The 20,329-nt window shown below is 47.0% G+C and overlaps 1 long non-coding RNA gene across 1 annotated transcript; it reads left to right on the forward strand.

The window, feature by feature from the left end:
• Positions 1-17,050: 17,050 nt before the first annotated feature.
• Positions 17,051-19,556, forward strand: LOC141134955 (uncharacterized). The gene is made up of 2 exons (XR_012243282.1): positions 17,051-17,198; positions 19,046-19,556. It is a non-coding gene; the product is annotated as an uncharacterized lncRNA (long non-coding RNA).
• The last annotated feature ends 773 nt before the right edge of the window (positions 19,557-20,329 follow it).

The following is a 20,329-nucleotide window of genomic DNA, read 5'->3' on the forward strand; positions in this document are numbered from 1 at the left end:
AAGTAAAGCTATAGCTTGTACAATTCACCAGGTGGTTACAGATCCGGGGGGACGGTATGTGGCGGTTTCCTTAGAAATACATAGTCATAAATTCCTATTGGTAAATATATACATGACTTCTACATTCAAGGTGAGATTTCTGTACGATTTTATGGTAACACTGGCTCTGTTTCTTCATTTGCCAGTTCTTATAATGGGGGACTATAATGCCATTCTGGACGGGAAACTGGATTCCTCCAATGCCGCCAGGCCGGCCTCGGTGGATCTACGCTCCTGGGCAGATATGGCAGGGTTGTCAGAGGTTTGGAGGTGGAAAAACCCTGATGGTACAGCCTACTCGCATTTGTCCTCTGCGCACAGGTCTTCCGCAAGGATTGATTTAGCATTTGGAAATGCAGCCTTGTTGAAGTACGCTACAATGGGTTTCCACTATCACTTATTTAGGGGTCAGGGTCACGGATAACATAAACGACTACATGAAACTAAATCTTCTCCCCCTAGTGTCTAGACTTAAGCACAAAGTTCAACTATGGCAGAAGTTACCATTGTCTCTTATGGGAAGGGTGAGTCTATTAAAGATGAAATTTTTGTCTGTCATACTGTATTTTCTGCGCCATTCCCCCAATTGGATCCCGAAATCATTTTACTCCACTCTCAATGGAATTATTGGGTCCTTCATATGGTACCCACAAGCACCAAGGATAAGTTTAAAGTCCCTTCAAGAACCCTGGGGGCAGGGAGGTTTGGCACTTCCAGATTGGCAAAAATATTATCTGGCAGGGCAGATGGTTTTTGCCAGACGCTGGCTGATGGCGGAAGATGGGGACTCTGCTAATGTTCTGGAAGCAGCCTATATAGGGTCGTATGAAAGCTTGAATCTAGCACTATACAGAGGGCCAAAGTCGGGGTTACCCATGACTACTTCTATGAGAGCCACTATTAAAGCATGGGAGGTAGCTACTACCTTGGTGTCCCCTAGTTATGTGGGAGTCACACCGTCTGCACCATTATGGTTTAACCCAAATCTGTCGCATTTCTGCTCCATTCCTGATCCTGTTGTATGGTCTGGTAGGGGTGTAAAGAAACTGGAGGATATTGTCAGAGAGGGAGAGCTGCTTCCTTTTGATCAGCTTAAGGCAAGACACAACCTTCCGAACTCTACCTTTTTTCGATTTCTTCAGCTGCGCCATGCTTTTGGGGCGCAGTTCGGGAATCGAAGGGTGGAATATCTCCCTTCTTCACTGGAACTTATGTTAAAAGATGAAGACTTGGCCAAACCACTATCAACTGTTTATAAATCTCTATTCAACAAAACTCCGAGTGGGGTAGTTAAATGTAGGGAAAAATGGGAAAGAGAGGTTCCAGATTTGCAAGGAGAAGACTGGGATGATATGTGGGATCACCCATTTACAAACTTAGTATCAGCTCGTGATCGGCTAATCCAATTCAAATTTCTCCACCACATCTATTTAACTCCAGCTCGGCTGTTGCGAATTTTTCCATCCTCAGATGGAAAGTGCTGGAGATGTATGCTCTCCCCGGCAGATGCGAAACACATTTTTTGGGACTGTCCGGAAATACATACATTCTGGAGGGAGGTTACAGACTGTCTGACGGAGGTGCTCAGTGTCCCAGTGCCCTTGACGCCCAGAGTGTGCCTCATTGGGTTGGTGGAGGAAGTGGTACCATCCTTGGCGCACCGCACCCTGTTAAATATAGGCCTATTTTATGGTAAAAAAGCTATCCTACTGAAATGGAAGAACACAGCGGCACCCACACTTTCCTTTTGGAAGGGTTTGGTCAACTCGGTCATACCCTTGTATAAGGCTACATATAGACTCAGAGGTTGTCCAAAGAAATTCTCAAAAGTATGGCAACCATGGTTAGACTCAGTAGTAACGGTAGGCTAATTAATTAACAAATATGCTGTAGGCTGGTGAATGAGCATTGTGAAATAGGTCTGGTGGGGGAGAGATGGAGTCATAAGTTCCTGATGTCCTAATTGTATAGAAGCTGTCAATATCTCCTGTTATGGGTTTCATATATAAAAGTGAGGACAGTTCTGTGTAACATAGAAAACAATATAAATGTATATGTTCAGGGTATAGATGCGACATTTGACACTGCAGCCATGACGGTCGGTCGGGTTAAGGGGGGGGGGAGTTCAAGGGAGTAGTAGTAGAACTTGTTAGACAAATGTACAGCCCTACGTGGCAGACTCGAGGATGGGTATGTTGCCCGTCTGGTTGTTGATGATTGTTTTCTCTTGTTTTTTCTTTTTTGCAAAATAATAAAAAGAATTAAAAAAAAAAAAAAAAGAATGCTTATCCGATTCCATTGATAACGGAATTATATGACCACCTCAAAGGAGCAATAGTCTTCACTAAGTACCCCCTTACCATTTCACACGGGGGGGCCGGGATCTGGGGGTCCCCTTGTTAAAGGGGGCTTCCAGATTCCGATAAGCCCCCCGCCTGCAGACCCCCACATCCACCGGCCAGGGTTGTGGGGATGAGGCCCTTGTCCTCATCAACATGGGGACAAGGTGTTTTGGGGGGCTACCCCAAAGCACCCTCCCAACGTTGAGGGCATGTGGCCTGGTATGGTTCAGGAGGGGGGGCCGCACTCTTGTCCCCCCCTCTTTTCCTGCGGCCTGCCAGGTTGCGTGCTCGGATAAGGGTCTGGTATGTATCTTTGGGGGGACCCCACGCCGTTTTTCTTTTTTTGGCGCGGGGTTCCCCTTAAAATCCATACCAGACCTGAAGGGTCTGGTATGGAATTTAGGGGGAACCCCATGTCATTTTTTTTTTTAATTTTGGCCGGGGTTCCCCTTAATATCCATACCAGACCTGAAGGGCCTGGTATGGAATTTAGGGGGGACTCCCACGTCATTTTTTTTTTTTTAATCTTGGTTCAGGGTTCCCCTTTGGGGAATTCCCATGCCGTTTTTATCAATGAACTTCTATGTGTATTGTCGGCAATGCAATAGCCGCGGGTAGTTTTAAATGGGTTTTTTCCTTCAAAATGTCATTTTGCTGTCAGACTGTTCTAAACACAGGAAACATACGCCCCTTTACAGGCATACTATAGACACCCCCAGCTACGAAATTTAAAGGGATATTACACTTTTATTGTTTGACTTTAAGCATTATTAAAATCACTGCTCTTGAAAAAACGGCCGTTTTTAAAACTTTTTTTTGCATTGATCCATGTCCCCTGGGGCAGGACCTGGGTCCCCAAACACTTTTTATGACAATAACTTGCATATTAGCCTTTAAAATTAGCACTTTTGATTTCTCCCATAGACTTTTAAAGGGTGTTCCGCGGCATTCGAATTTGCCGCGAACACCCCAAATTGTTCACTGTTCGGCGAACTTGCGAACAGCCAATGAGTTCGACTCGAACTCAAAAGCTCATCCCTAACCCACAAGTTCTTTTATTTACCACTAGGGATGAGCTTCGTGTTCGAGTCAAACCCATGTTCGACTCGAACATCGGCTGTTCGATCGTTCGTTGAATTGCGAACGTTATGGGCCGTTCGCGCCAAATTCGTGTGGCGCGTCACGGCCCATAATTCACTGCGGCATCGCAGTGCATTGCTGGCTGATGATTGGCCAAGAATGCACTATGACCCGCATGCTTGGCCAATCACAGCACCATCAGTAGAGAGAGCCGTAATTGGCCAAAGCCAAGGAGGCTTTGGCCAATTATGGCTCAGGGGATTTAGTACACGCCCCACACTATATAAGGACGCCTGCACGGCGGCCCTGTGTAGTGTGTGTTCCGGCGTTCATTGAGAGAGAGAGAGAGAGACAGACAGTGACATTTGATTTGAGTTAGATAGATTAGGCAGAACAGTCAGTCAGTTAGCTGCACTTACAGTGTATTGTGTATATATATGCATCCCAGGTGTTGCATATATATATATACACTGTATTCAGTTTAGCTAGATCCATTCTTGTTATCTTCCTACTGACAGGCAGGCTTGTCTTGTTATAGTATATACAGCTACCTGAAGAAAATTACTGGTGTTCCTTTGATCCTATTAGTACCACAGTCAGGCAGCTAGACTATTTACAGTTAGTGCAGTGCGTCCTGCTCACAGTGTTCAGCTAGATCCGTTCCTGTTATCTTCTTACTGACAGGCAGGCTTGTCTTGTTACAGTATATACAGCTACCTGAAGAAAATTACTGGTGTTCTTTTGATCCTATTAGTACCTAGGGATGAGCTTCGAGTTCGAGTCGAACTCATGTTCGACTCGAACATTAGCTGTTCGCAAGTTCGCCGAACACCGAACAATTTGGGGTGTTCGCGGCAAATTCGAATGCCGCGGAACACCCTTTAAAAGTCTATGGGAGAAATCAAAAGTGCTAATTTTAAAGGCTTATATGCAAGTTATTGTCATAAAAAGTGTTTGGGGACCTGGGTCCTGCCCCAGGGGACATGGATCAATGCAAAAAAAAGTTTTAAAAAGGGACGTTTTTTCAGGAGCAGTGATTTTAATAATGCTTAAAGTCAAACAATAAAAGTGTAATATCCCTTTAAATTTCGTACCTGGGGGGTGTCTATAGTATGCCTGTAAAGGGGCGCATGTTTCCTGTGTTTAGAACAGTCTGACAGCAAAATGACATTTGGAAGGAAAAAACACATTTAAAACTACCCGCGGCTATTGCATTGCCGACAATACACATAGAAGTTCATTGATAAAAACGGCATGGGAATTCCCCCCAGGGAAACCCCGAACCAAAATTAAAAAAAAAAAAAATGACGTGGGGGGTCCCCCTAAATTCCATACCAGGCCCTTCAGGTCTGGTATGGATATTAAGGGGAACCCCGGCCAAAATTAAAAAAAAAAAATGACGTGGGGTTCCCCCTAAATTCCATACCAGACCCTTCAGGTCTGGTATGGATTTTAAGGGGAACCCCGCGCCAAAAAAAAAAAAAAAAACGGCGTGGTGTTCCCCCAAAAATCCATACCAGACCCTTATCCGAGCACGCAACCTGGCAGGCCGCAGGAAAAGAGGGGGGGACGAGAGTGCGGCCCCCCCCCCTCCTGAACCGTACCAGGCCACATGCCCTCAACATTGGGAGGGTGCTTTGGGGTAGCCCCCCAAAACACCTTGTCCCCATGTTGATGAGGACAAGGGCCTCATCCCCACAACCGTGGCCGGTGGTTGTGGGGGTCTGCGGGCGGGGGGCTTATCGGAATCTGGAAGCCCCCTTTAACAAGGGGACCCCCAGATCCCGGCCCCCCCCCCCTGTGTGAAATGGTAAGGGGGTACTTACCCCTACCATTTCACTAAAAAACTGTCAAAATAGTTAAAAATGACAAGAGACAGTTTTTGACAATTCCTTTATTTAAATGTTTCTTCTATCTTCCTTCATCTTCTTCTTCTTCTGGTTCTTCTGGCTCTTCTGGTTCTTCCTCCGGCGTTCTCGTCCAGCATCTTCTCCGCGGCGTCTTCTATCTTCTTCTCCTCGGGCCGCTCCGCACCCATGGCATGAGGGGAGGCTCCCGCTCTTCTCTTCATCTTCTTCTTCATCCTCTTCTCTTCTTCATCTTCTTCATCTTCATCTTCTCTTCTTTTCTTCTGCGGGCCGCTCCGCATCCATGCATGGAGGGAGGCTCCCGCTGTGTGACGGCGTCTCCTCGTCTGACGGTTCTTAAATAACGGGGGGCGGGGCCACCCGGTGACCCCGCCCCCCTCTGACGCACGGGACATGACGGGACTTCCCTGTGGCATTCCCCGTGACGTCACAGGGAAGTCCCGTCAAGTCACCGTGCGTCAGAGGGGGGCGGGGTCACCGGGTGGCCCCGCCCCCCGTTATTTAAGAACCGTCAGACGAGGAGACGCCGTCACACAGCGGGAGCCTCCCTTCATGCATGGATGCGGAGCGGCCCGCAGAAGAAAATTAAGACGAGAAGATGAAGATGAAGAAGATGAAGAAGAGAAGAGGATGAAGAAGAAGATGAAGAGAAGAGCGGGAGCCTCCCCTCATGCCATGGGTGCGGAGCGGCCCGAGGAGAAGAAGATAGAAGACGCCGCGGAGAAGATGCTGGACGAGAACGCCGGAGGAAGAACCAGAAGAGTCAGAAGAACCAGAAGAAGAAGAAGATGAAGGAAGATAGAAGAAGCATTTAAATAAAGGAGTTGTCAAAAACTGTCTCTTGTCATTTTTAACTATTTTGACAGTTTTTTAGTGAAATGGTAGGGGTAAGTACCCCCTTACCATTTCACACAGGGGGGGGGCCGGGATCTGGGGGTCCCCTTGTTAAAGGGGGCTTCCAGATTCCGATAAGCCCCCCGCCCGCAGACCCCCACAACCACCGGCCACGGTTGTGGGGATGAGGCCCTTGTCCTCATCAACATGGGGACAAGGTGTTTTGGGGGGCTACCCCAAAGCACCCTCCCAATGTTGAGGGCATGTGGCCTGGTACGGTTCAGGAGGGGGGGGGCCGCACTCTCGTCCCCCCCTCTTTTCCTGCGGCCTGCCAGGTTGCGTGCTCGGATAAGGGTCTGGTATGGATTTTTGGGGGAACCCCACGCCGTTTTTTTTTTTTTTTTTGGCGCGGGGTTCCCCTTAAAATCCATACCAGACCTGAAGGGTCTGGTATGGAATTTAGGGGGAACCCCACGTCATTTTTTTTTTACATTTTGGCCGGGGTTCCCCTTAATATCCATACCAGACCTGAAGGGCCTGGTATGGAATTTAGGGGGACCCCCCCACGTCATTTTTTTTTTTTTTAATTTTGGTTCGGGGTTTCCCTGGGGGGAATTCCCATGCCGTTTTTATCAATGAACTTCTATGTGTATTGTCGGCAATGCAATAGCCACGGGTAGTTTTAAATGTGTTTTTTCCTTCCAAATGTCATTTTGCTGTCAGACTGTTCTAAACACAGGAAACATGCGCCCCTTTACAGGCATACTATAGACACCCCCCAGGTACGAAATTTAAAGGGATATTACACTTTTATTGTTTGACTTTAAGCATTATTAAAATCACTGCTCCTGAAAAAACGGCCGTTTTTAAAACTTTTTTTTGCATTGATCCATGTCCCCTGGGGCAGGACCCAGGTCCCCAAACACTTTTTATGACAATAACTTGCATATAAGCCTTTAAAATTAGCACTTTTGATTATTCATGTTCGTGTCCCATAGACTTTAACGGTGTTCGTGTGTTCGAGCGAACATTTTTCCTGTTCGCATGTTCTGGTGCGAACCGAACAGGGGGGTGTTCGGCTCATCCCTATTAGTACCACAGTCAGGCAGTTAGACTATTTACAGTTAGTGCAGTGCGTCCTGCTCACAGTGTTCAGCTAAACCTACAAGTTAGTGGGGTGCATCCTGCTCACAGTGTTCAGCTAAACCTACAAGTTAGTGGGGTGCGTCCTGCTCACAGTGTTCAGCTAAACCTACAAGTTAGTGGGGTGCGTCCTGCTCACAGTGTTCAGCTAAACCTACAAGTTAGTGCGGTGCGTCCTGCTCACAGTGTTCAGCTAAACCTACAAGTTAGTGGGGTGCGTCCTGCTCACAGTGTTCAGCTAAACCTACAAGTTAGTGGGGTGCGTCCTGCTCACAGTGTTCAGCTAAACCTACAAGTTAGTGCAGTGCGTCCTGCTCACAGTGTTCAGCTAAACCTACAAGTTAGTGTGGTGCGTCCACCTCACAGTGTTCAGCTAAACCTACAAATTAGTGGGGTGCATCCTGCTCACAGTGTTCAGCTAAACCTACAAGTTAGTGGGGTGCGTCCACCTCACAGTGTTCAGCTAAACCTACAAGTTAGTGGGGTGCATCCTGCTCACAGTGTTCAGCTAAACCTACAAGTTAGTGGGGTGCGTCCACCTCACAGTGTTCAGCTAAAGCTACCTGTAGAAGGTTGGTGGTGTTCTCATACTACAGGCAGGCAGTTGATTTTGCTAGCTGCAGTATCAGTACATATATATATATATATCCCAGCTTAGTGCAGCTACAGGCCATTAGTATGTCTGGAAGGCCAAGAAGGAGAGGCAGACAGTCACAAGCCAATAAGAGAGGGCAAGCAGGCTCTGTGTCTAGTGCTGGTCGTGGAGACGGTGCATCCTCATCAGCACGTGGCCGTGGGACATGCTTGGGCTTTTTTTAGCAGCTGGCCGTGTTGAGCCGCAACATGCGGAAGACTTGGTCGAGTGGATGACCAAGCCGTCCTCATCCTCCTCATCCTCTCTCACCCATGCCCAGGGTACTTTGTCTGGCAAAGCAGCGGCCTCTTCCCTCGGCTCAATTTCATCAGTGACTCCTTCCCTAGCCCCACCATGTCCTCCTGAGGAGTCCCTCGAACTATTTGACCACAGTGTTGGGTACATGCTCCAGGAGGATGCCCAGAGTTTGGAAGGCTCTGATGATGATACTGAGCTTGATGAAGGCAGTAACATGAGCACAGACAGAGGGGGTGCCCAAGAAGGACAGCACTCTGGCAGTCATGCTCCTGCTGCTGCAGCATACTGCCAGGTTTGCTCCAGTGATGAGGAGGGAGGGGATGATGAGGTCACTGACTCAACGTGGGTGCCTGATAGGAGAGAGTAGGAGGAGGTGGCACATCATAAGGGCAGCACATTGACTGCATCACACCCCAAAGCTCCACATGTGCAGGGCGCTGCAATCTCTGCGCGTTATTCAAAAAGTTTTTTGGTGTGGGCCTTTTTTGAGACGAGTGCATCAGATCGCACCGCTGCTATTTGCAACATATGTCTCAAGCATATCTCGCGTGGCCAAAACATCTCCCGCTTGGGTACCACATGCTTGACCAGACATATGTTGACCTGCCATGCAGTTCGTTGGCAAGCGTATCTAAAAGACCCACACCAAAGAACAAAGAGGACCTCTCCTTGCTCCTCATCAGCTGAGATTTCCAACCCCACTATACCTTCAGTCCTCTCTGAGACCTGCACTGAGAGGAATGAAGGTGTAGAATTAGGTGTGTCACAGCCAAGTACTTGTGGGCAATCTGCTTTTGGTACACCAACGTCAGATTGTACCAGGCAAATTTCCCTGCCCCAGCTGCTGCACTGCCGAAAGAAGTTTGCTCCCAGCCATCCACATGCCCAGCGGTTAAATGCTAGCTTGGCAAAATTGCTAGCACTTCAACTGCTGCCTTTTCAGTTGGTAGAATCTGCCCCCTTCCGTGAGTTTGTGGAATGTGCGGTTCCTCAGTGGCAGGTACCCAAACGCCACTTTTTTTCACGGAAGGCGATTCCGGCTCTCTACCGGCATGTGGAAGGCAATGTCCATGCCTCGCTGGACAGGGCGGTCAGCAGTAAGGTGCATATTACCGCTGACTCATGGTCCAGCAGGCATGGACAGGGACGTTACCTAAGTTTCACGGCGCATTGGGTGACTCTGCTGGCAGCTGGGAAGGATGCAGAACAAGGTGCAGTAGTGTTGGAGGTTGTTCCGCCACCACGCCTCCAAAATGCTAATGATTGTGACACACCTCTCTCCTCCACCCCCTCCTCTTCTTCTTCCTCCATGGCCTCTTCCTGTGCTTTGTCCTTGGAACCAGCGGTGCTCCGTAGCCGTTCAAGGGGCTACGCAAGTACGCAGGCCAAAAGATACCATGCGGTGCTTGAGCTGGTGTGCTTGGGGGACAGGAGCCACACTGGGGCAGAGGTTCTGTCAGCTCTGCAGGGGCAGGTTCAGAGGTGGTTGACGCCACGCCAACTCAAGGCAGGAATGGTGGTTTGCGACAATGGCACCAACCTCCTCTCTGCCCTCCGACAGGGACAAATGACCCATGTGCCCTGTTTGGCTCACGTCCTTAACTTGGTGGTGCAGCGGTTCTTGGGCAGGCTTACAGGATGTCCTGAGGCAGGCCAGGAAAGTCTGTGTGCATTTCCGCCGGTCATATAATGCCAGTGCTCGGCTGATGGACCTCCAAAAGGAGTTTAACCTGCCCAAGAACCGCCTAATCTGTGACATGCCCACCAGGTGGAACTCAACGTTGGCCATGCTGCAGTGGCTGCACACACAGCAGAGGGCCATCAATGAGTACCTGTGCGACTATGGCACCAGGACAGGGTCAGGGGAGCTTGTTTTTTTTCCCCACGCCAGTGGGCCATGATCAGGGATGCATGCACTGTCCTGTCACCATTTGAGGAGGCCACGAGGATGGTGAGCAGTGACAGTGCATGCATCAGTGACACTGTCCCCCTTGTCCACCTGTTGGAGCACACGCTGCGTTGAATAATGGACAGGGCACTTGAGGCAGAACAGAGGCAGGAAGAGGAGGACTTCCTTAGCTCTCAAGGCCCCCTTTATCCAGACAGTGTTCCTGTGTGCCCGCCGATCACACAGGAAGAGGACGAGGAGGAGGAGGAGGAGGAAGATTGTGTCAGTATGGAGGTGGAGCCTGGCACTCAGCATCAGCAGCAGTCTTTAACCACTTGCCGACCGCCTAACGTAGATATACGTCAGCAGAATGGCACGGGCAGGCAGAATCACGTACCTGTACGTGATCTGCCTCCCGCGGGCGGGGGGTCCGATCGGACCCCCCCCCGGTGCCAGCGGCGGTCGGCAATTGACTGGGAGCGTCGGGAGGCGAGGGGGAGACCATCCGATCGTGGCCCCCCCCTCGCGATCGCTCCCAGCCAATCGGAATCCTCCCCTGCCTGTGTGTAGTTTCACACAGGCAGAGGATGTGATGTCATCTCTCCTCGGCTTTGGCAGTTTCCGTCCCAGCGCCGAGGAGAGAAGACATGTAAGTGCACAACACACACACACACACAGTAGAACATGCCAGGCATACTTTACACCCCCGATCCCCCCCCGATCGCCCCCCGATCCCCCCCCAATCACCCCCCCTCCCTGTCACAAACTGACACCAGCAGTATTTTTTTTTTTTTTTCTGATTACTGCATGGTGTCAGTTTGTGACAGTTACAGTGTTAGGGCAGTGAGTATTACCCCCCTGTAGGTCTAGGATACCCCCCTAACCCCCCCTAATAAAGTTTTAACCCCTTGATCACCCCCTGTCACCAGTGTCACTAAGCGATCATTTTTCTGATCGCTGTATTAGTGTCGCTGGTGACGCTAGTTAGGGAGGTAAATATTTAGGTTCGCCGTCAGCGTTTTATAGCGACAGGGACCCCCATATACTACCTAATAAAGGTTTTAACCCCTTGATTGCCCCCTAGTTAACCCTTTCACCACTGATCACCGTATAAGTGTTACGGGTGACGCTGGTTAGTTTGTTTATTTTTTATAGTGTCGGGGCACCCGCTGTTTATTACCGAATAAAGGTTTAGCCCCCTGATCGCCCGGCGGTGATATGCGTCACCCCAGGCAGCGTCAGATTAGCGCCAGTACCGCTAACACCCACGCACGCAGCATACGCCTCCCTTAGTGGTATAGTATCTGATCGGATCAATATCTGATCCGATCAGATCTATACTAGTGTCCCCAGCAGTTTAGGGTTCCCAAAAACACAGTGTTAGCGGGATCAGCCCAGATACCTGCTAGCACCTGCGTTCTTCCCCTCCGCCTGGCCCAGCCCAAGTGCAGTATCGATCGATCACTGTCACTTACAAAACACTAAACGCATAACTGCAGCGTTCGCAGAGTCAGGCCTGATCCCTGCGATCGCTAACAGTTTTCTTGGTAGCGTTTTGGTGAACTGGCAAGCACCAGCCCCAGGCAGCGTCAGGTTAGCGCCAGTACCGCTAACACCCACGCACGCACCATACACCTCCCTTAGTGGTATAGTATCTGATCGGATCAATATCTGATCTGATCAGATCTATACTAGCGTCCCCAGCAGTTTAGGGTTCCCACAAACGCAGTGTTAGCGGGATCAGCCCAGATACCTGCTAGCACCTGCGTTTTGCCCCTCCGCCCGGCCCAGCCCAGCCCACCCAAGTGCAGTATCGATCGATCACTGTCACTTACAAAACACTAAATGCATAACTGCAGCGTTCGCAGAGTCAGGCCTGATCCCTGCGATCGCTAACAGTTTTTTTGGTAGCGTTTTGGTGAACTGGCAAGCACCAGCAGCCTAGTACACCCCGGTCGTAGTCAAACCAGCACTGCAGTAACACTTGGTGACGTGGCGAGTCCCATAAGTGCAGTTCAAGCTGGTGAGGTGGCAAGCACAAGTAGTGTCCCGCTGCCACCAAAAAGACAAACACAGGCCCGTCGTGCCCATAGTGCCCTTCCTGCTGCATTCGCCAATCCTAATTGGGAACCCACCACTTCTGCAGCACCCGTACTTCCCCCATTCACATCCCCAACCAAATGCAGTCGGCTGCATGAGAGGCATTTTCTTTATGTCCTCCCGAGTACCCCTACCCAGCGAACCCCCCAAAAAAGATGTTGTGTCTGCAGCAAGCGCGGATATAGGCGTGACACCCGCTATTATTGTCCCTCCTGTCCTGACAATCCTGGTCTTTGCATTGGTGAATGTTTTGAACGCTACCATTCACTAGTTGAGTATTAGCGTAGGGTACAGCATTGAATAGACTAGGCACACTTTCACAGGGTCTCCCAAGATGCCATCGCATTTTGAGAGACCCAAACCTGGAACCGGTTACAGTTATAAAAGTTAGTTACAAAAAAAAGTGTAAAAAAAAAAAAAACCACACAAACAAAAATATAAAATAAAAAAAAAAATAGTTGTCGTTTTATTGTTCTCTCTCTCTCTATTCTCTCTCTATTGTTCTGCTCTTTTTTACTGTATTCTATTCTGCAATGTTTTATTGTTGTTATGTTTTATCATGCTTGCTTTTCAGATATGCAATTTTTTATACCTTACCGTTTACTGTGCTTTATTGTTAACCATTTTTTTGTCTTCAGGTACGCCATTCACGACTTTGAGTGGTTATACCAGAATGATGCCTGCAGGTTTAGGTATCATCTTGGTATCATTCTTTTCAGCCAGCGATTGGCTTTCATGTAAAAGCAATCCTAGCAGCTAATTAGCCTCTAGACTGCTTTTACAAGCAGTGGGAGGGAATGCCCCCCCCCCCAACGTCTTCCGTGTTTTTCTCTGGCTCTCCTGTCTCAACAGGGAACCTGAGAATGCAGCCGGTGATTCAGCCAGCTGACCATAGAGCTGATCAGAGACCAGAGTGGCTCCAAACATCTCTATGGCCTAAGAAACCGGAAGCTACGAGCATTTTATGACTAAGATTTCGCCGGATGTAAAAAGCGCCATTGGGAAATTGGGGAAGCATTTTATCACACCGATCTTGGTGTGGTCAGATGCTTTGAGGGCAGAGGAGAAATCTAGGGTCTAATAGACCCCAATTTTTGCAAAAAAGAGTACCTGTCACGACCTATACCTGATAGGGGATATTTACATTCCCTGAGATAACAATAAAAATGATTTAAAAAAAAAAAAAAATGAAAGGAACAGTTTAAAAATAAGATAAAAAAATAATAATAATAAAGAAAAAAAAAAAAAGCACCCCTGTCCCCCCTGCTCTCGCGCTAAGGCGAACGCAAGCGTCGGTCTGGCGTCAAATGTAAACAGCAATTGCACCATGCATGTGAGGTATCACCGCGAACGTCAGATCGAGGGCAGTAATTTTAGCAGTAGACCTCCTCTGTAAATCTAAAGTGGTAACCTGTAAAGGCTTTTAAAGGCTTTTAAAAATGTATTTAGTTTGTCGCCATTGCACGTTTGAGCGCAATTTTAAAGCATGTCATGTTTGGTATCCATGTACTCGGCCTAAGATCATCTTTTTTATTTCATCAAACATTTGGGCAATATAGTGTGTTTTAGTGCATTAAAATTTAAAAAAGTGTGTTTTTTCCCCAAAAAATGCGTTTGAAAAATCGCTGCGCAAATACTGTGTGAAAAAAAAATGAAACACCCACCATTTTAATCTGTAGGGCATTTCCTTTAAAAAAATATATAATGTTTGGGGGTTCAAAGTAATTTTCTTGCAAAAAAAAATTATTTTTTTATGTAATCAAAAAGTGTCACAAAGGGCTTTGTCTTCAAGTGGTTAGAAGAGTGGGTGATGTGTGACATAAGCTTCTAGATGTTGTGCATAAAATGCCAGGACAGTTCAAAACCCCCCCAAATGACCCCATTTTGGAAAGTAGACACCCCAAGCTATTTGCTGAGAGGCATGTCGAGTCCATGGAATATTTTATATTGTGACACAAGTTGCGGGAAAGAGACAATTTTTTATTTTTTTTATTTTTTTTTGCGCAAAGTTGTCACTAAATGATATATTGCTCAAACATGCCATGGGAATATGTGAAATTACACCCCAAAATACATTCTGCTGCTTCTCATGAGTACGGGGATACCACATGTGTGAGACTTTTTGGGAGCCTAGCCGCGTACGGGACCCCGAAAACCAAGCACCGCCTTCAGGCTTTCTAAGGCCGTAAATTTTTGATTTCACTCTTCACTGCCTATCACAGTCTCGGAGGCCATGGAATGCCCAGGTGGCAAAACCCCCCCAAATGACCCCATTTTGGAAAGTAGACACCCCAAGCTATTTGATGAGAGATATAGTGAGTATTTTGCAGACCTCACTTTTTGTCACAAAGTTTTGAAAATTGAAAAAAGAAAAAAAAAATGTTTTTTTCTCGTCTTTCTTTATTTTCAAAAACAAATGAGAGCTGCAAAATACTCACCATGCCTCTCAGCAAATAGCTTGGGGTGTCTACTTTCCAAAATGGGGTCATTTGGGGGGGGTTTGTGCCACCTGGGCATTCCATGGCCTCCGAAACTGTGATAGGTAGTGAGGAGTAAAATCAAAAATGTACGCCCTTAGAAATCCTGAAGGCAGTGATTGGTTTTTGGGGCCCCGTACGCGGCTAGGCTCCCAAAAAGTCCCACACATGTGGTATCCCCGTACTCAGGAGAAGCAGCTAAATGTATTTTGGGGTGCAATTCCACATATGCCCATGGCCTGTGTGAGCAATATATCATTTAGTGACAACTTTTTGTAATTTTTTTTTTTTTTTTTTGTCATTATTCAATCACTTGGGACAAAAAAAATGAATATTCAATGGGCTCAACATGCCTCTCATCAATTTCCTTGGGGTGTCTACTTTCCAAAATGGGGTCATTTGTGGGGGTTTTGTACTGCCCTGCCATTTTAGCACCTCAAGAAACGACATAGGCAGTCATAAATTAAAGGCTGTGTAAATTCCAGAAAATGTACCCTAGTTTGTAGGCGCTATAACTTTTGCGCAAACCAATAAATATACACTTATTGACATTTTTTCTACCAAAGACATGTGGCCGAATACATTTTGGCCTAAATGTATGACTAAAATTGAGTTTATTGGATTTTTTTTAGAACAAAAAGTAGAAAATATCATTTTTTTTCAAAATTTTCGGTCTTTTTCCGTGTATAGTGCAAAAAATAAAAACGGCAGAGGTGATCAAATACCATCAAAAGAAAGCTCTATTTGTGGCAAGAAAAGGACGCAAATTTCATTTGGGTACAGCATTGCATGACCGCGCAATTAGCAGTTAAAGCGACGCAGTGCCGAATTGTAAAAAGTGCTCTGGTCAGGAAGGGGGTAAAACCTTCCGGGGCTGAAGTGGTTAAGGGATCAGTCCCAAGAAACACATCACAGGGAATGCCACAGGGAAGTCCCATCATGTCCCGTGCATCAGAGGGGGCGGGGTCACTGGGTGGCCCCGCCCCCGTTATTTAAGAACCGTCAGACGAGGAGACGCCGTCACACAGCGGGAGCCTCCCTCCATGCCAGCATGGATGCGGAGCGGCCCGGAGAAGAAAATGAAGAAGAGAAGAAGAGAAGAAGGAAGAAGAGAAGAAGAAGATGAAGAGAAGAGCGGGAGCCTCCCCCCATGCCATGGGTGCGGAGCGGCCCGAGGAGAACAAGATAGAAGATGCCGCGGAGGAGATGCTGGATGAGAACGCCGGAGGAAGAACCAGAAGAACCAGAAGAAGAAGAAGATGAAGGAATATAGAAGAAAGAAAAAGCATTTAAATAAAGGAATTGTCAAAAACTGTCTCTTGTCATTTTTAACATTTTTGACAGTTTTTTAGTGAAATGGTAGGGTTAATTACCCCCTTACCATTTCACACAGGGGGAGGCCGGGATTTGGGGGTCCCCTTGTTAAAGGGGGCTTCCAGATTCCGATAAGCCCCCTGCCCGCAGACCCCCACAACCACCGGCCAGGGTTGTGGGGATGAGGCCCTTGTCCTCATCAACATGGGGCAAGGTGTTTTGGGGGCTACCCCAAAGCACCCTCCCAATGTTGAGGGCATGTGGCCTGGTATGGTTCAGGGGGGCGCACTCTCATCCCCCCCTCTTTTCCTGCGGCCTGCCAGGTTGCGTGCTCGGATAAGGGTCTGGTATGGATTTTTGGGGGGACCCTACGCCGTTTTTTTTTTTTTTTTTTTGGCGCGGGGTTCCCCTTAAAATCCATACCAGACCTGAAGGGTCTGGTATGGAATTTAGGGGGAACCCCACGTCATTTTTTAAAAAAATTTTGGCCGAGTCCCCCTAAATTCCATACAAGACCCTTCAGGTCTGGTATGGATATTAAGGGGGACTCCCACGTCATTTTTTTTTAAATTTTGGTTCGGGTTTCCCCTGTGGGGAATTCCCATGCCGTTTTTGTCAATGAACTTCTATGTGTATTGTCGGCAATGCAATAGCCGCGGGTAGTTTTAAATGGGTTTTTTCCTTCGAAATGTCATTTTGCTGTCAGACTGTTCTAAACACAGGAAACATGCGCCCCTTTACAGGCATACTATAGACACCCCCCAGCTACGAAATTTAAAGGGATATTACACTTTTATTGTTTGACTTTAAGCATTATTAAAATCACTGCTCCTGAAAAAACAGCCCTTTTTAAAACTTTTTTTTGCATTGATTCATGTCCCCTGGGGTAGGACCCGGGTCCCCAAACAGTTTTTATGACAATAACTTGCACATAAGCCTTTAAAATTAGCACTTTTGATTTCTGCCATAGACTTTTAAAGGGTGTTCCGCAGCATTTGAATTTGCCGCGAACACCCCAAATTGTTCGCTGTTCAGCAAACTTGCGAACAGCCAATGAGCCATGAGTTCGACTCGAACTCGAAGCTCATCCCTACTGAAGAGATTGACGCAAGAGCTTCCATAAGTACTCTACCATCAACCTCTGCAGCTTCACCAGTCCCTCATGATTGCCTCTCCCTGGAACAGGATCTGGAAAACTTTGGTGAAGAATTATTCACACAGGTAACTACAATTATAGTCTGAGAGGCCTGTAATGCACACAGTGATGGATCTGTGTTAATATCATCATATTGTCCCATAGAAGCTCCTTTCTGACTTTAGCCACTCTGACCACACAATCACCAGGACGATACTTTCCCTTCTGGTCATATGTCCAACTCAGACACTTTTTGACCCACCCTCACACACGCTAGACAAAACACACCCTTTGAAGTACTATGTACAAACACAGAACCACAGAGACACCAAATCTCTGATGTGTACTCCCTTCTCTTCTCAGACTAAAGTACTAAAGCCAATATAGCGAGTCAAAGATGAAAGGGACCTTTCTATAAACCTTTCGGAAGAAGATTGGGAAAACATTTATTCCTACATCCATAAGGGTTCCACCAATGTTTCAGCACAAGAAAACAGATTTAAGGTTTTCTCCAATTGGTATAAAATGCCCCTTAGACTACACAAAATTCCCCACACCTTACACCCTAACTGTTGGAGGTGTGCAGACAAAGATGGTTCACTCCTTCATATATGGTGGTTCTGCCCCCGAATTCAGCCTTTGTTGACAGAAGTCCATCGCCTCACCACCAAGATAACCACATACCCAATAGAATTCTCCCCGTCCCAAATGCTATTGCATCACTCCTCCATTCCTAGAAAACATTATCACAGATCCCTACCACTTCACCTAATAAATGCAGCAAAAATGTGTATCCCGGCACTGTGGAAAGCAACCACTCCCCCAACTTTGGTGGACTGGTTCAGACACATAAACAAAATTGCAGACATGGAAGAACGGATTCATCAAGCCAGAGATACCCCGACCAAATTCCAGAAAATATGGATGTGCTGGCGCCACTTCCAGACATCTACTGAATATTCCCAAATAATATCCAGGTAAAAATATTTTTTCATGAAACACGATGTCAGCTCGGAGGAGAAGGAAGGAAGCACCCTTACAGATCCCATTTCACCCATATCCCTAAATACTCCCGCCCCAACCCACTTAACCCACAGTGATGATATAGACATACATCACCATCCACTGACAGGGATAAATTCCACCATCACAACCCCTCTCCATATATTCCCATCCCCCCACGCTCCCACACGAAAAGCCCCACGCATCCCTAACCATAGATCTCCCTGTCCCCCCCCATATTCTCACGTCATACACCAAGTCTTTCCTATAGCTATGACAGACGATCCTGACCACAGAAGTGGCCCACTTAAACCACTATACTCGTTAGGGGTTGCTAGTGGTCCGGTGACCGCAACCCTACGAGACTCCATAACTTAGAAACTCATTAGGCCATCTATCAAGGAAGACACACCAAAACCAATAGCTACCAAGAGCTATCACACATGTAGATATCTTGTACGCCCAATAAAAAGCAGATATTCTCACAGACAATATAACAGATATGATTCCTAATAAACACACTAAATAAACTGTGATACCTTGCTTAACCACCTTGTCCGCATCATGCCAGTAATGGTTTTATAATACTACACCTTGAGTTACTCACTTTCATCATTTAAACGCTACCTTCTCATAAACCTTGAATACACATCGTTTTATATGTAAGACTTAACACTGTCATTTTTTCTTCTACCCAATGACTCTATATTTGTAGACCTTATGACTCTGTACACCCATGTATTGTATATAAACTGTATACAATAAAAACTTTCTCTTTGGAAAAAAAAGATCATCATATTGTCCAAAAATGTTTCCTCTTCTAATCTGTGTGTTGTTTCAAAACCCATATGCAATTGAAATAAGATGCATGTCATCATGTAATATAGGTGTACAATATTATTACATTGATCATTTTTTATATACCGCCTAGGACAACATGGAGGTGATTGCTCCCACCAATCCACAAACACCTGAGCCAAGAGGAAAGAAGAGGAAGGATTTGGTGGATGGGACCTCTGCATTTCTATCTCAGGCAGCTGCTGCGTTACACAGAAAACCGGATGACTCCGATGGCTTTGCAATTGTTGTAGCCAACTAACTTAAAATGATGTCCAATCAGCAACGACAGCTGGCGGAAATGTTGCTCCTTGAGGTTCTCCATAAAAGGTGTCAATGGAAAATGAACACAAAAGACCTATTTAGAGGATCAACCAGCTTTTCAAACACCAACACGTTCTGTGCCCCCCATAGTGCCCCAAACATTACATCAGAGGGGCAACACATTGGCGATATCCTCCTGGAGAAAGGCCACCTTCACAGTGGTCACATGATTACAACTATGTACAGTTGTAGATCATTGTCCTTTGTTGTTGAGCTATTGTGTTGTTTGTGCTCATAATTATTTGCAGATTAAAAAAAAGTTGTGTGTGTATAATTAATAATATTGTTTTGTCATTATATTGCTGATATTATTAAGATATAAGAAGATATAACCGGTTATACAAAGCATTATATTATAAAATTATATATATGTAGCGCTGGTAGATTTCTAATCTACTGCTGATAGGTAAATCTTGTGGGTTACTTGTTAGGTGAAGTTAGATTTGCCTCTGTTCCAGCTTGGCTGAGTTGCGTGTGGTTTCCCACTGCGCCTGTGGGTGTCGTTGTCACCATGGGTCAGTGTTGGAAAGGCAACGTGTTGAAGCGTATGAGTGCTCCTCTGTCCCGGAGACAACTCGGTGGAGGTGGTCCTCCAAGTTGCATTCTGGGAGAGGGTATTTATGGGACAGACGCCATGCTTTTTGGTCTTTCATTTTCACCCACCTGCTGGCCCTCCTGGCCGACAGGTATGCGTTAGGAGTACCACCGTGTGGTCCTCCGATCGTAAGGCCCACGTCACTGCAGCGTGTGGGTGGGCCCAGAAGCCTGTCTGGGGCCTACCACAGCGGCAGAGGAATGGTCCTGTGCTGTCTATCCTGTGTGAAGAAGCTGGACAACTGAGGAGATCCCAGGGGAGGACCCGTCATGGAAGGATCATGCAGAGTGCTGGTCTGGAGAGGGGCCTGGTGACTCAGTTGGAGGACGTATCCTGAAGTAGTCTTACTGCATAGTACTGCCGGGTTGGCTTAAAGGTTCAAGTGCTGTGTCTGATATTCACCATAAACCATTCCATCCTGTGGCAGAGGATCATATGGGTTTTGTTTCAAACAAGTCT

This window comes from Aquarana catesbeiana, linkage group LG03 (assembly GCF_042186555.1).
Source record: "Aquarana catesbeiana isolate 2022-GZ linkage group LG03, ASM4218655v1, whole genome shotgun sequence".
Taxonomy (NCBI): Eukaryota; Metazoa; Chordata; class Amphibia; order Anura; family Ranidae; genus Aquarana; species Aquarana catesbeiana.